The sequence below is a fragment of the Pezoporus occidentalis genome, unplaced genomic scaffold (assembly GCF_034315485.1).
Source record: "Pezoporus occidentalis ecotype Australia unplaced genomic scaffold, CSIRO_AGI_Poc_V1 ctg91, whole genome shotgun sequence".
NCBI lineage: Eukaryota > Metazoa > Chordata > Aves > Psittaciformes > Psittacidae > Pezoporus > Pezoporus occidentalis.
This window is the reverse complement of record NW_026916273.1, coordinates 1,103,244-1,117,679: the sequence shown is the minus strand read 5'-3', so window position 1 is coordinate 1,117,679 and position 14,436 is coordinate 1,103,244. Positions and strand designations below refer to the sequence as shown.

Here is a 14,436-nt window from a genome sequence, read left to right as displayed (position 1 = left end):
CAAGTACAGCCCCCCACTAGTGCAGCTGCAGCAGCTGATTTTACTGAGTATGGATAACTGAATAAGTCCCCAAACAAAACTCATTTTTGGAAAAGCAACATATACAGTTTGTAGCATCCAATCATGGAACTGGAGCAATAAAAGTGGAACAATGTGACTCAGGTGACCCATTACAACAGCTTGAGTATAAGGTCACACATAATGAATACGCTGAATTTGTGAGTACCTACCTGAGGCTTGCAGAATGTTTCATTGAAGAAATATAAACAGTATGAGAGCTTTTCATGTACAGAGCAAATAAAGCAAGCCAAGCGTTGCCTAATAAATGACTGATTTTGAAATAGTTGGCTTTTTTACTGCTAAACCTTTGTAGCGAAGAAAAGTACTCAGTCATGAAAAAAATGTTCTGCACATGGTGGAAAATAAGTCAAAAAATAAAAGCCCTGAGACAAATACCCTACGTCTCCCCCCGCCTTCTTTAGATTCATAAAGAATTTTGAAAAGGCTTCCAAGAAAAGGCTTGAATGAAAACAGGGTTCTATGGTTCTAAAGACGCAGTAAGAAATTAGCAGTTATTGCAGTGACTGTCAAGACCATGATGAGCTTTGTACCTCTGAGAGCGCTGTGTTAAAGCTACAGATAGGAAATAAGCATCTGGCTGGTTTCTTCCTGCTCAGCCTTTCGTTCCAGAATCTTTCTGACTTCTCAAAATTACACTGCCTTTGGGTTCCACACACAACCTTAATATGAATGGTATCTACATAGCATACTAGATTCAGACTTGATACTCAAGATTTATGTTTCTGCCCCATAACTTCTAAGCTTTAGTTCTTCCAAAAATTTTTCACAAGAATTCTAATTGTCTATTCTTTGCCACACACTGAAAAGTTAATCTTAGAGATTCACATTTTCTGCCTCAGGCAATTTGCAGAAAGAGAGATACAATCAGGAAATAAAAATAAACATGCTAGATAAAGGATTGTTTATCCTATTGATTTTCTATTTAATCCCATAAAATGCCTCCCTTCCAACACTAGCAGCCTCTCAAAGAAAGCTCAAAAGTGATATTATCTGGTTTAAGGATACTTTGGCATAGGGCAGCAATAACTCCAAAGGTTAAAATTTGAGGAAATGTTGCTGCCCATCACACCTGAAAGAATTAAAAAGAAAAGATCAACAAATCAGAGATGTATCAAATGGGCTGGGAGAAGACATGGGGAAAAGGAACACACAATTTCTTACATGAGTAGAATTGGTTGAAAAAGTCCAGTTAAGTGACAGAGAAAAAATGCCATGGGTATATACTGATTTCAAATAAAAGTTTTCACAGGAGAAGATTGCCTAACATTCTCCAGCTTCACATTTATGGCATTAAAAACACATTCAAAGACCTCCTCAGGACACAACTAGCATTTGCTAGTCATCTTCCCAACAGTACTCAATAGACAAGACCTCTTCCAAGTTCTTTTCTTCCTACTTCATCCAGCTTGTCAATGATGTGTAATTCGGGGGGGGGGGAATGAAAGGAAACCTCTGAGCACACAAGGTAAAATACTTGGAAAAGAAAAAAGAAAAGGCAGTATGATAACTAAAGGGAGTCTTGGATCTCCTCCAAGTTCACTGTTGTTTGGAGAACTAACTCTAGTATGATGAAACTGCCATGAGGATGGATGTACACTGCAACGCATGGCCTTATGAAGTGTATGGCCTACCCCTTTAATCAGCTCTGGGGGTATGAACAGTGATGTCTGCTGCCGTGTCACAGCAGTATACCTAACTCTGCGGGTTATTGTTCTATATACTCACTTGGTGGGGTATCAACACCTAAGTTAAATAGGATTTGCACAGGAACAGACAAACATTTATTGTCTAAGCATTTGGATTCTGGAAATAACAGTGAAATTAGGGTTCTACTATTGAAGTATGAGGATACAGCAATGTTTTTTATAATGGTGTGTCTGTTACACAGTAAGTCCTAGAAATTTGTAAACCAGACAAAAGTTTTGCAACAGTTCTTCCTTTCTGATTTCAGTGAAGCTAGGCAGTGTTTTTAAGACCCTTCAAAGTCAGAGTTTGAAGAAGCATTACAGGAAGCAACTGCAATGTGGGAGCATTGCATGCAAAAGTAACCAAAGGAATAAGGTCTATCACATAAACAATGGATGCAGGCTATAAATGAAGAAGTAAACTTTATGGTTTCAGGACAAAACCAATAAACATAAAAATTTAGTTACAAAACTTGTCTTCCTGAGAAGGTCTCTCTAGTATTCATAGTTTACACAAGTATAACAAACAGTTAGCTATAACAATTCTTCTACTATATTTGACCTAAAGTGTCTTAAATTGATATCTTGACTCTTGCTGCACAAGCATTGACTTTTAGGAATTTTATCTGACAGATTAGGGAAAAAAAAAACTTGTTAAAGAATAAATATTTAGCTGATCTGCCTTTACTTAATAGTCAGTAGTGTAATCTCACAAGAATACACTTGTGAGCTGCTAATATTAATGGCACATACACGTGTACTAGATGAAATTGCCTTAGGAAAAATAAGGTTAGCTTTTCACCCAGAAGATGAAAAGGATCAGGTTCAGAGGTGATCAATACATTCAGGGATTTGGTATCAGGGAAATTGCAAAGCTCTCCTGAGTGGAAATGTACTGAGAGCAACTTTCCTGCTCTGCACAAATGGAATCTAAAATATGTATGCTTTTGATAACTAAGTTTTTGAAGGTGAGATCCAAAACTAATCTCCAAACAGGGACAGAGTAAAGAGGAGAAAAGAAAATAATCACTTTCATTTCTCTTTTTTCATGTGCAGTCAGATTGTTTTCACCAGCAGTTCTCTCAGTCATGTCAGTGGGCACTGTGCACACCAGCTGGTATAACACAGCTTCAGAGATCTTTCTCTAGTGAAGGTGGGAAAGTATGTTCACACTGCAGCAGTGGTACTGACATATAATACACCAGAAAAGATATATTTCATTCCTGCAAGTGGAACCTGAAAACAACATACTGGGCCGAAGATCTAAGACAGCCATTTAGTAGCTGCTGCATTACTGAGCAGCTCACGACTGATGTTCTTCCTCTAATTTAGCAGTCCATAAGGTATATTTTTTCAAGCATGATGCAAATAAAAAAAAATCATATTTTGAGTGACAGATATATTAAAAATCCCTATGGTTAGAGAACTGAATATTACACTTTTCTGAGTGTCTGTTACTATTTTTCTTAGCCTATGTTAATTCCTAGATATCTCTCTGTTATCTCATGAAATACCAATCCAGGCTAAAAATGTTAACATTTCTGCATGTTAAAAGTATTAAATTCCTATAATTCCTGTATGTTTTTACCCCTTCAGCCAGTTCTCTAGATTTGCTCAGTACAGAGGATGTCAGGCAGTTTTCCTCATAACTGCTCATAATCATAAGAACAGGATCATCCCTCTTTGGGACTACAGAATAATCTTTCACCTTTTTGTGTTTTCTGCTTCTCCATGGTTAAAATATCAGTTTATTTTCCTGACTGACAAACACCAATACACAGGTAATAAATATGAATCAACTGTGAAACATAACCCCTTTGAACCTTAGGAGACTTTTAAAAGATTTCGTTTCTTAAAATCCAAAGTAATTTATTCTTTGGCCATAAACCAAATTTGAATTCAGAGGAAGTACAGGAACAACGCCTTCGTGGCACAGTACATAATTAAAATACAGCTATCCACTCTAAACTGATATACGCCAAAATGTTTACCACAGACAGCAGCTGAGGCACGAGTCCTAAGATGAAAAAAGTAGGAGAGCATTGAGATCACTGAAAAATACATGAAATGAAGTAGAGAGACAACGAATCCCAAGCCAAAGAGCACATGGTTTGAACTAATTGTAGTTAAAGGGACCATCAGCCAGAACTTGACAATTCTATTGATTGAAAATACTAAATTAAATGCTGCATGCAAATCTGTCTGGAAATTATTTGAGTCTCAGCAAGTCTGCCTGATTCCTGCCAGCAATACAGATGGAAAACAACCTCATCCTATAGGGTTTTAAAAAGAAATGAAAAGACATCTATTTCAGAATAAGAGAGGACTGAGTAATCTACAAATTAGTCCACATTTTGGTATTTTTCCCCCCTTAGGGCAATTCTTGGCATGTGTTTAACAGTATTCCCAATGAAATCAGGTTTTATTTCTATAGAGAGTGGAATGCAGATGAGCCTTTCAGGCTACAGAGAATGCCAAGTTAACAGCAGCAGCAAATTCTGATCAATTATTTTTCCTGCATCAGATAAAATTTTATGACTTTTTTTTTTAGAACAAGTGTTATTTCAAGACTTCTATTTGCTGGAAAGTTTCTGTAACATGAAGATCTATAGCAGCAACTTTCATTTAGTTTATGTGATCTGCATAGGCAGTTTGTTCATTTTGCTTTCCCAGACCAGCTGTTTACCGATGACATATGTGGGAGGTACAGAAATAACTGAATGTTGTTTCTGATGTGAACAGTAAAGTACGAGCAGATTTTGCTTTTAAAAACCCTCTTTTTATGAACCTTGGTAGCAGGCAATGTAGTTTTCAAAATTTTAATGATTTCAGTAAGAACTACCCATCAGCTCACAAAACAGATGGCAATATTACTGACCACCAGACTTAAAAATATCCCAAGAGAATTTAAAATCCACAGCAAGTCTTCTGTAGTTAATCCAGTAACTAGAGATTGTACTCTTGAGTGTTAACAGCTTCACTTTGAATTAGCTGTGAGACAGGGAGAGAGGAGAATATCTAAGTTTGTTATTTCTTTTTTATTCTGTTGGTAATAAGGAATTTAGTGTGTGGAAAGTCTCAAAAGAAACCTGTGGAGTTCTTTTCACCTTCTTATCCTGCTAAGTATTTATAATTATTACTAAACTCTATAAATCCTCACCATTGCTTTCTATTGTGACTTTTGTGGGCATTAAGCAAAGATTCAGGTCTAACATAGATATGGTAAGCTTATCAGAAACTGCTTTACAGACTTAAAGGTGTATTTGAACAAATGTATCCCCCCAAATACATAAGGAACAATTTTTCCTGGATTATTATATTGGCTTAACTGTATCCATTCCTAATTCATATGGAGTAAATGAGGTATGTGGCTCACTGGTTTTATTCAATTGCAAATTGATTAAATATAAATAGCATGGTATTCTTCTTTATCCTAGTAAATGCCTTCTACAATAGAGAATACTTTCTTGAAAATATTCTTATGGGCAGATAAAAATTGCTGTCCTCTTCTGATAAATTAATATCTAAGCATGTGTTGGAAAAGATAGTGCCAGCTCTATGGTGGTCCATGAATCTCTCAAAGTCTTCAGTAAAGTCACCGTTCCCATGATCGGCTTAGAGTATTGGATCAGGCTTATGAAGCAACTCCAGGGCTTAAACATTATCATTATACTAAATTACTACATTAATTTCACTGTTTTTTAATCTAATGAAAAATTACTAAATCCCAGGCGGGTAAATAAATAAATAAATAAATAAATAAGTAGATTTGCTCAGAATGCTGTGTTTCTAAAATAAAGTATTTAAACTTCCACAAATGCATGCAGTGTTCATGGCTATCAGCAGTATACGCAGATAGCATCCTGCTGAGAGTGTTCCCCATGCTACCCAATGGGTTTACAAAAACTGAGATAATGAAACATACAGAGGCTTACAGGCATAGTCAGATCTGACATGCTGTTGTAATTCTCTTTGGAATTTTGAATGCCTTTAACACGTTTGAGGAAACCTACAGAAGACAGTTCTTCATTTAGGTTTGATATCTCAAGAAACTACAGGGTTCAGCACATTACATTGTTTGTCAGACTTTAATACCCAGGTTTATTTTACCAGGGTCTAGATAGACAGTATTAATTGTCATGCTTAGCTGCATAGCATTCCATTAAATTTAACATAAGATGCATTTATCTTTACCTAAAGAAACAGAAAAATCACAACTGTAAAATTAAGGGTGTAAAGTAAAAGGAATTTTGAGTATTAGCAAGCTGAGCAGGAAAGAGATGTTACCGTTTGGTTTTGTGGGTTTTTTTGCCTTAGAATCATGCCCAGTATAAGTAAAATCAAAATACCTTGAAGGTTTTTGCAATGAGAACTTAACATCCAATGGTTCTAAGTACTGAACCTGAAAAAAATCTTGAAATATACCTTACATTAACAGGTTCTTAACAACCTAATGTCAGAGCACTTAAGCCTGTTTATGAAACTATTTTAAAAGAGCTGAGCTGATAAGGAAAACAGCACCCAGAAGTACCCAAGTGTCTATAACCTACAGAGACTGCATAAGAAGAATAGATGGAAAGGATGACGATTTCCTGCTGTAGTACACTCTGGAATCTGAGAGATGTATTGGAAGCCTGTCTGTGTAAGTGGATGCAATATCTAGTATAGTTGTCATAGCCAAGTCAGTGCTATCAAAAGATAAAACAAGCATAGGGTGTCACTATTGACAATCATGACACCATGAAGGATCCTATGAATGATATTAGAATAATTAGGTTATCTACTGCTTCAACATAAAAAGATACTGATAACAAAAGCCCTATCTTATATTTACAAATCCCCTTTTTCCTTCTTTAAAAAAAAAAAAATTCTCACAGTGCTGTACAGATCCAGATTCTTAAATTATGTTTTTCTAAATTCTAAAATTATTTTACTCTAACTATACATGCATTTGGGAAAAAAAACCCACATAAGTTCAAACATGTCTCCAAATTCTGAAAAATATGGCATAAAGTAACTTTCTACCTGGTTTTGTATGCTTCTAATCTTACAGAATTTAGAAATCTGGAAGATTTGGGTAAATATATAAGCATGTGGGAGGCTATGTGGAAATTTAATAGCTTCTATAAAGCTTCATAAATCACAGTTTACTCAATTTGAAGGCAATCATAAAGAATTGGACTGGAAGGTACTTGAGGGAGCTGTCTCATCCACCCTCCCTCTGTAAAACTTGCTAACTCTGTTTTTTGCATCCCTCCAAGTTATTTCAGCAGATTGATTAATTTCAACCAATTTAAGTCTCTTAATCCTATTTTCCTTTCCCCAGGTATTAAAACTGTTAATGAAATACTCGGAATACTTTTTGCTTTCACACGCATAGCTCTGAAAATTTGCTCAGATTGAGAGAAGTCCTGACTGCTTGCCCCCTAAGCAGCTGCAAGATGAGACAGGTTATGGCATACCAGTTGTATGTGGGACAAGCAGAGGGCAAATTTATCAATTTAAGTTGATTTAAACTTTTCAAGAATAAATCAGCGTTGTAACCCAGGCAGTCATACCTTGAGAGGTAAAGCACCAAATGCCTCCTAGGCCTTCTCCTAAGATATATGTGAGGGACAAAATTCTTTAAGGAAGGAAAGATAGATTGCCCCTGTACAGAACTTCACAGATTTTTGCATGGCTGTGAAATATGCATCTCCCTGTCTGATACCTTTTAAAGCTCTTAGTAAGAGTATAATGTGCTTTTGTTCTCAACTAATTCCTAATCCTTTTCTGGAAAGCAAAGATAATCAATCTACATTTCTCAGCCAGCAACAGGAGACAATGTTCTTTAGTCACAGCATGTGTCTTCTCCTCCAGAGACTATGAGCTGACTGTTTTAATTATTGGGGTCCACTGAAGTCAGTGAACTGGGATAATCTACATCAGTTGAGTATTGTCCTTTTATTTCATATTATAATACAGGAGTGAACCAGGGATCAGTCTAACTGTGCTGGGTCGATAAGTACCTAGAGGGAAACATGAGCTGAACGATGAACATCATAGCCTTGACGTATGTGTTCTTGGTTAATGAAGAACCATTTCATATTTAGCACAGAAATAGAGGACTATGTGAAAGGGAACAATATAATAGAAGGGAGAGGATGAGAACTTTTTATTGACTACTGCACAGTGAAATTCAGCTGTCTGCAAAACTTTTAGCTAACTATCCATTTATATACTTAACTCCAGGATACACACCATGAAGTCCAGCAATATCATTATTTCAGTATAAGGTCCAAGCATGTGCTTCTGAGAATTGTGTAACCTCACTCTGTAGGCTCCAGAAAGTCACCAAAACGGCATGAGCAGATAATTATCCAAGACTGTGCATGAACAGAGTTCCTGGGGATGATTAACCAGTAGGAATGATAACCAGGGGCATTCATATGACAGAGTACTGATCAGATCATTGCAGGCCTGCACAAAAGAAAAAAAATCACTGCTGATTGAACAGCAGAAGCAGCAGACAATAGAGATGATTAAATGGATGGTGGTAGACATGGGGCTGCTGGAATAGCAACTCACACATCAGAATCTTTGACAAGCAGAAGCTGTGAAAGTAAAAATAGATGCTAAAGAGCAGCTGATAAGAAATCAGAAAGGAAAGAGGAATTAGCTGGATAAATGGAATGTGATCAGGGCACACTTAAATTAAACATGAGAAAAGCAATAAAGTAGAGAGAGGAAGATATTCAGATATTTGGAACAATCTCGAAGTATTAACGAGGTGATATATGAAATGTATAATTACACAACTAGATCATCTGTGCAAAAGAAGTGATCCTACAGCTACTGACAATGGGATTAGACCATGGAAAGGCTAACTTTACAAAAACAGCTGATCAGACAGCTGGAACTTAGGAACAGAAGGCTATGCAGCTGTTTGCTTAGACAGTAAGGACTTAGAAAGCATAACTATGGGGCAGCTGCAGTACAATAAAACATCCAAAATAGGCACCAAGGAATTATATGAGAGCCTCAGGACCAGACAACATGAATAGAAAATGGCATATCATGAACAGAATGGATAAGAAAGCAATTGATTATTAAAACAACACAATCTGACAGCAGCAGGGCTGGGTGGTGTGGGATCAGGCAGCAAAAGTATCTGACTGGCCAAGGCTGTGATCAGACAGCATATGCAGTCCATCAAGCAGGAAAAGTATCCAAAATCAGGAACAGTTCTTTGGCAAGAAGTGCAATAACCCAACAGAAACAATTCATCAGATTTGACAAGATGAGTGGGGGTCTTCTGCACTAAAAGTGGTCTGGAAATGCATGCCACCATGGAGCAGAGCATCTCATTTAGTGTTAAGTACCCCTGTCTGCAACCTGTTGTGCCTTCCTCTGTCATGGTACAGTCCCTTCCTCCTGCAGGGTTAATGGGAATGTGAAGGAGCTGGATCTGTGGGAGCACACACCACAATGTGATGGCTATAATCCTTTACCAAGGGAAGGTCTCTGTCATTTTCTCTCACTTCTGTTTCGAGCTTCACTGGTTTGAGAGGATTATGAGTAATGATTAAATCCAGCAGCCTCTTTCTCTGTACAAAGCACCAGAAATTGTCTTTTGTATCTTTTTCCTGCAGTCGGCAAAGTTCTGTTTTAAGCTGCAGCATAGTCAAGCCCTCAGTAAAATATCAGCAAAGCATTGAGGTAACAGAGTAGATTATAGATCAGTGTCTTTAGATATCATCTGGCCTACTGCACTGGCACAGCATGTGACATTGAAAATGAAACAGCACCAATACATCATTGATCCCCTGAGCATATATGACTGCTATTAATTTCATCTTTCATCAGCTTATTCTTCCTGTACTCTTGCCAATTTCTGATGACTGTCGCTGTTTCTATAAATCACTGGAATACCAGGAAACATTACAAAAATCACAGAGAAGTGAAATCGCATTTTTCATTCTTTCTTCCACTCTCCCCTTTTCCCCCACAAAACCCATAATTACGCCTGTATGGAGGATTTCTCAAACCTTTTTATTTAATCTTTGAAGGTCTGTGACAACATCACCAATCTACTTCTGCAAGATAGTGGTTAGAAAAATTTACAGACCAGTTCTTTTGCCAAAAGCTGGTATAGCTACCACTATTGCTACAGCTCAGTGTTCTTTATGTATTACAGACAAGAGCACAAAGATGTTAAAACCAGCGCTGATCTTACACTGCCTATATTGACCTTTGTCATTGCTGGAGCTCTGGGTGACAGTTTTCTTCGTGGTGAATTTGATGCATTTCTTGATCATCCCTCAGTGACTTGAAATCACCTTAACCCACCGTTACCTGCTCACAATACCTTATCACTGGTTTTGTTTGCTCTTGTTTTGCTCTCCCATATCTCTTTAAAGACTTCCCCTCCAGAAATTCTCCTGAGCCAAACCAGCAGCTCAAAGCCTACGGGATCAACTGCATTAAATTTTTCATGAGGTTTCTTACCCTTCTGACTCTTAGTCCTGTTGACAATTAACGCACTAATTTGCATGGCAAACAGAGAGTCTTCCCTGGCCTCACCTCTTGCCCCATCAATAAGCAAAGAAGCAAGCCTGTGAGAAATTCAGCTTCTTTCAGGTATGTTGACACCGTGAAGTCAGAGATAACCCAGGATCTCCTTTAGGTCCTGACACTCTCTCATCAGCTGTTCTCACCTCATACCTCTGATCTGAACAGAATTTTTTGTTAAACTGGGCTACTGAAGGCTGCCTGAGGTTGCTCAGGAGCAGCCTTTAGTCATCCTGGTAACCTGCCCGTTTTGCTGTGTGACAGGAGAATAAATAACAGATGTACTGGTGGCTCTGAAATATCTTTCTATATCTGCCTCTGTGTATATGAATATTCGATCTCTGCCTTCTCCTGTTCTACATAGAAATCATTTTTCAGAATTTATCTGTGCTAATCAAATATACCTTGATCACATTTCCCATCTTCCCCTCAGAATTACACAGCACTTGACCAGATATCATGTAATCTGTGACATGGCTTTGCATAGAGTACGTAGACCAATCACTGTGGCAGAAGTTGGCTATGAACACTCCTGGTATTGGAAGAAGACATGTAATTACAGCCTGAGGTAGAGGAATGCCTTTTGTCTTAACTACATGGTTCTATGCACCATAATAGGTCCTAGGGCACATAATGCAGATCTCTGAAGTTGTTTCTCCTTTGTCTGAAGACAAATTTTACACCTTGGATCAGATGTGTAGGAGGAATGTAAATTTTAGTGATGTTCCTTTAGTTAGAATTATGTCTGCTAAGTGGCAAGTCACCAGCTGCAGAATGTTATCACTTTTTCAACTCATGCACAGACCAGCCGGACCACATGGTCTGCAATGATGAATTTGGAGCATGAAAGCAGCCTTGCTACAGCTCCATATATGTGCGAAGGCACTGCTGTGAGCATGTGATGGAAGCTAGTGAATGGTGTCTGATTTGAGAGACTTATTGTCACATTTTTAAGGCCAGCCCTGCGGTATACAGATGTACAGAGTTTGGAAACACTCTGGGGAGAAAAAGAGCATATAGAATGTACTGGAGATATGTGGCACTAACACAATTTATTCTGTTGTTATTGCAAAAAAAGTAGGTGCCTCAATCCATCAAGTCTGTGTTCTTCCTAACCTCTACATCACTATACTCTGCTGCTTTAATAATGTCTGAAGTAAATTAAGGATAACTGTTACAGCCTGGATCTAGGATATTCTCTGAGGAAGACAGACTTGAATCTACATTCAACATAGATATGGAGGAAGGAAATGAATCCCAGTATTGCCTCCTGATGACTGCTGTGGGGAGAACCATCTCCCCAAAGCTCCCTTTTCAACAACAGTAGAGTTTGTTTTGTTTTGAAAAAAAAAGGTGAAGTTAATTGAAAGAGAACAGCCAACACTTACCATTTGCAAGGTCTTTTCACAGCCTTTCCCCAGTCACACTCACCAGCCCCCAAAATTCAGAATGACAGAGCAGTTCAAACCAAAATAGTAATTTCCCCCTGTAGCTCTGAGTGAATTATGCATGACAGGGTGAGGACTGGATCTGAGCTGTAGCTTGGAATCAGCCTTTTCCTGTGGCTGGCTGTGATGGAACTGAGAAGCCAGAGCCTTGATGCAAAGCTAACAAGACTTCCTCCTTGTAAGGAGCTCCCCAACACACTTTAAACTGTTCTCCATGCTGGTTTTAGGCAGTGCCCCAAAGAGTATTTTGGGGTTTGGGTTTAGCAGTCAGGGCACATATCCCATGTTTCCCACTCACTGTGCCGGGAAATAGGAATTTTTACAACATGAAGCCAGGATTTAGCCCTGCCACAAAACTCTAGGGTCACAGTGTCCAGGGGCCCTTCTTTAGACTTGGCCTAAATTTCTCTTCAAATATAGTTCTTCTTTGAGCTAGTGGGCTTTTTATACAGGTTTTTTATCTAGCTTTCACTTCTTACACATTTTAGCATGTACTATAGCTGATTATTTGTAATTTCTAAATATGCAAACAATCCATATAGAAAAATAGGTTTTTTCCCAGGTTTACAAAACATTTTGAGGTTAGCAAAAACACCTGCCAGTTGTGCAGCAACCTTAGGGTCAACATTTGGCTTCCCAAATGTTTAAAAGTACAAAATCAGTATTTGCTTCATGTGTGTTAGCGTCAGGGAGCTGAAGGGAGGGACTGCTTCCTGCAGCTAAGTCAAAAAGATGGGGCTGCAGGCTCTGCTAGGTGTGCTCCAGGATCAGGGCTCAGCCCTGCCACTCTCCCAGCAGCACCATCAGCAGGATTTGTGCCCACGCTACACTGTCACAGCTCACAGTCTGGCAGCTTAGCAGGGGCCCATCAGCAATGCATCGAATCAGCTCATCTGTGCACACAGGATCTTTGCTGTCATCTTTTTCTACAGCATAATTTGGCTACATAAAAATCTTTAAAAAAAGCATCTTAAAACTTTTTTAAAAAAGAATGGAAAAAGCAATGGGGCTGGAGGGAATGTACTAACTGCTGATACTGCACAAAGTCCTTCTAAAATACCAGCACAATTTGGGAACTTAGCAGCAATCCATTCCCATGACTTATGATAAGGCAAAATCTTAAATCCTCTTTAATTTTACTGCTACTAATGCAGCCTTCATATTGTGTTTAACAAATAAACTAATGTGTGTACATAAAGAAGAAAGCTATTTTCTGCTAAATAAGTAGATTTTGGTTTCCAAGTTAATGGGTAATTGTAAACAGCAGCTGCCTAAATATCATTCTTTAGAGCATGAATTTAACCATCAGCATAGTGAAACCAGGCAAAGAAAGAATACTTGTTTCAGCTCTCTACTGCCTTGTAGTTCTTTGCAGAAAAAAAAATAAAAATCCTTTTGCTGTATGTAGCTACAAAGCAGCTATTTTAACAAAAAAAAAAGGTATAATTTTGTACAGCTGAAAAGAAAGGGGAGAAAAATAACAGCTACAATAATAGGATGTGATGTATTATAAATTCCAGGAAGCGTCAATCTCTCAAAGGAGAAAATGGTTGTGTTACAAAAGGTCTCAGTTAACAGAAAAAGTAAAGATGCCTTTGGAAATACCTAGACCATTACAGTTTTGAAAAAATAATATTCTCTTTGTTTTGAGTTTTGTTTTGAGAGGATACTTTCATTGTTCACAATATTCTAATCTTCAACAACAGCTTGCATTTTATTGATTGAGACCACAGGTCTTGCTTCTCATTCTGAATTTGTCAGTCAGGTATTGATGCAGCTACATGCGTGAAAACCCCAAGGAAAAGACATCATTTGTATTTGTGGAGCTGACACTCACACAAACCTGAGGGCAGTTCTATTGGTACAAACTCAAATAATTTCTCTCTATACTTTAATTAGTCCTAATATAGCTGCCTTTTGATAGGTCATAGTTCCTTAAGTAGGGATAAAGGCACACTGTACATGTCCTAGGTTACTGTAGGAGAATCATGGGCATATGGTTAGTGCCAAAGAGAAGAGTAAATTGGGTTGAATACCTGGAGTATAACAGAGCTATTAAATGCGAATTATTTTTTTTAATCTATGTACATCTCTATCAACAAACGTATGCAGGTAAAATGACTTCAGTTTTATCCTCACTAAACAACAAAACCTCCTGCATTATTCTGTACATAAACAGTTCTGAAGTTACATAAAATTAAGTTCAGCCTCACTAACAGTAGAATGGCTATTCCTTATTTGCACTGGTGTAAATCAGATAACCACCAGTTGTAAGATTTTGCCAGTTCCAAGGTTTTACCAGTTTTAAGCTATTGATTTTGTCTTTGTTGGTACTATAATCACTGGGAAGAAAAGCACATACTTTGAAAAGATGTTAGCAATCAAGTAACGCAGAAATGGAAAAGCTTTTCACAGTAGCCCTTTTCTTGAGGAGAACTTTTTAGGACAATTTTAAAGGACTTTCTTATTAACAACCCATGTCATTTGTATAACATATTGTTATTTTAAATGTCTATAGTATTCCTGTGATAAACATGTCTCTTCTATAAAGTCACTATTCATGCCATTAGTGTGAATTTAGCATTTCTATATCAGTGGTTGAGACCTATTTAAAAGTCAGTTTTACCTCTGTGGGATTATAAACTCACATATTCAGACCTTTATTTTATATT

General features: G+C 37.7%; 1 long non-coding RNA gene across 1 annotated transcript in view; it reads right to left on the bottom strand.

Moving 5' to 3' along the window:
• Window positions 1-1,048: 1,048 nt before the first annotated feature.
• Window positions 1,049-14,436, bottom strand: part of LOC134156868 (uncharacterized) — an 80,615-nt gene continuing 67,227 nt past the window's right edge. The window contains exon 3 of the long non-coding RNA XR_009962100.1: window positions 1,049-1,150. This is a non-coding gene — a long non-coding RNA (uncharacterized LOC134156868). The remainder of the gene's footprint in view (window positions 1,151-14,436) is intronic.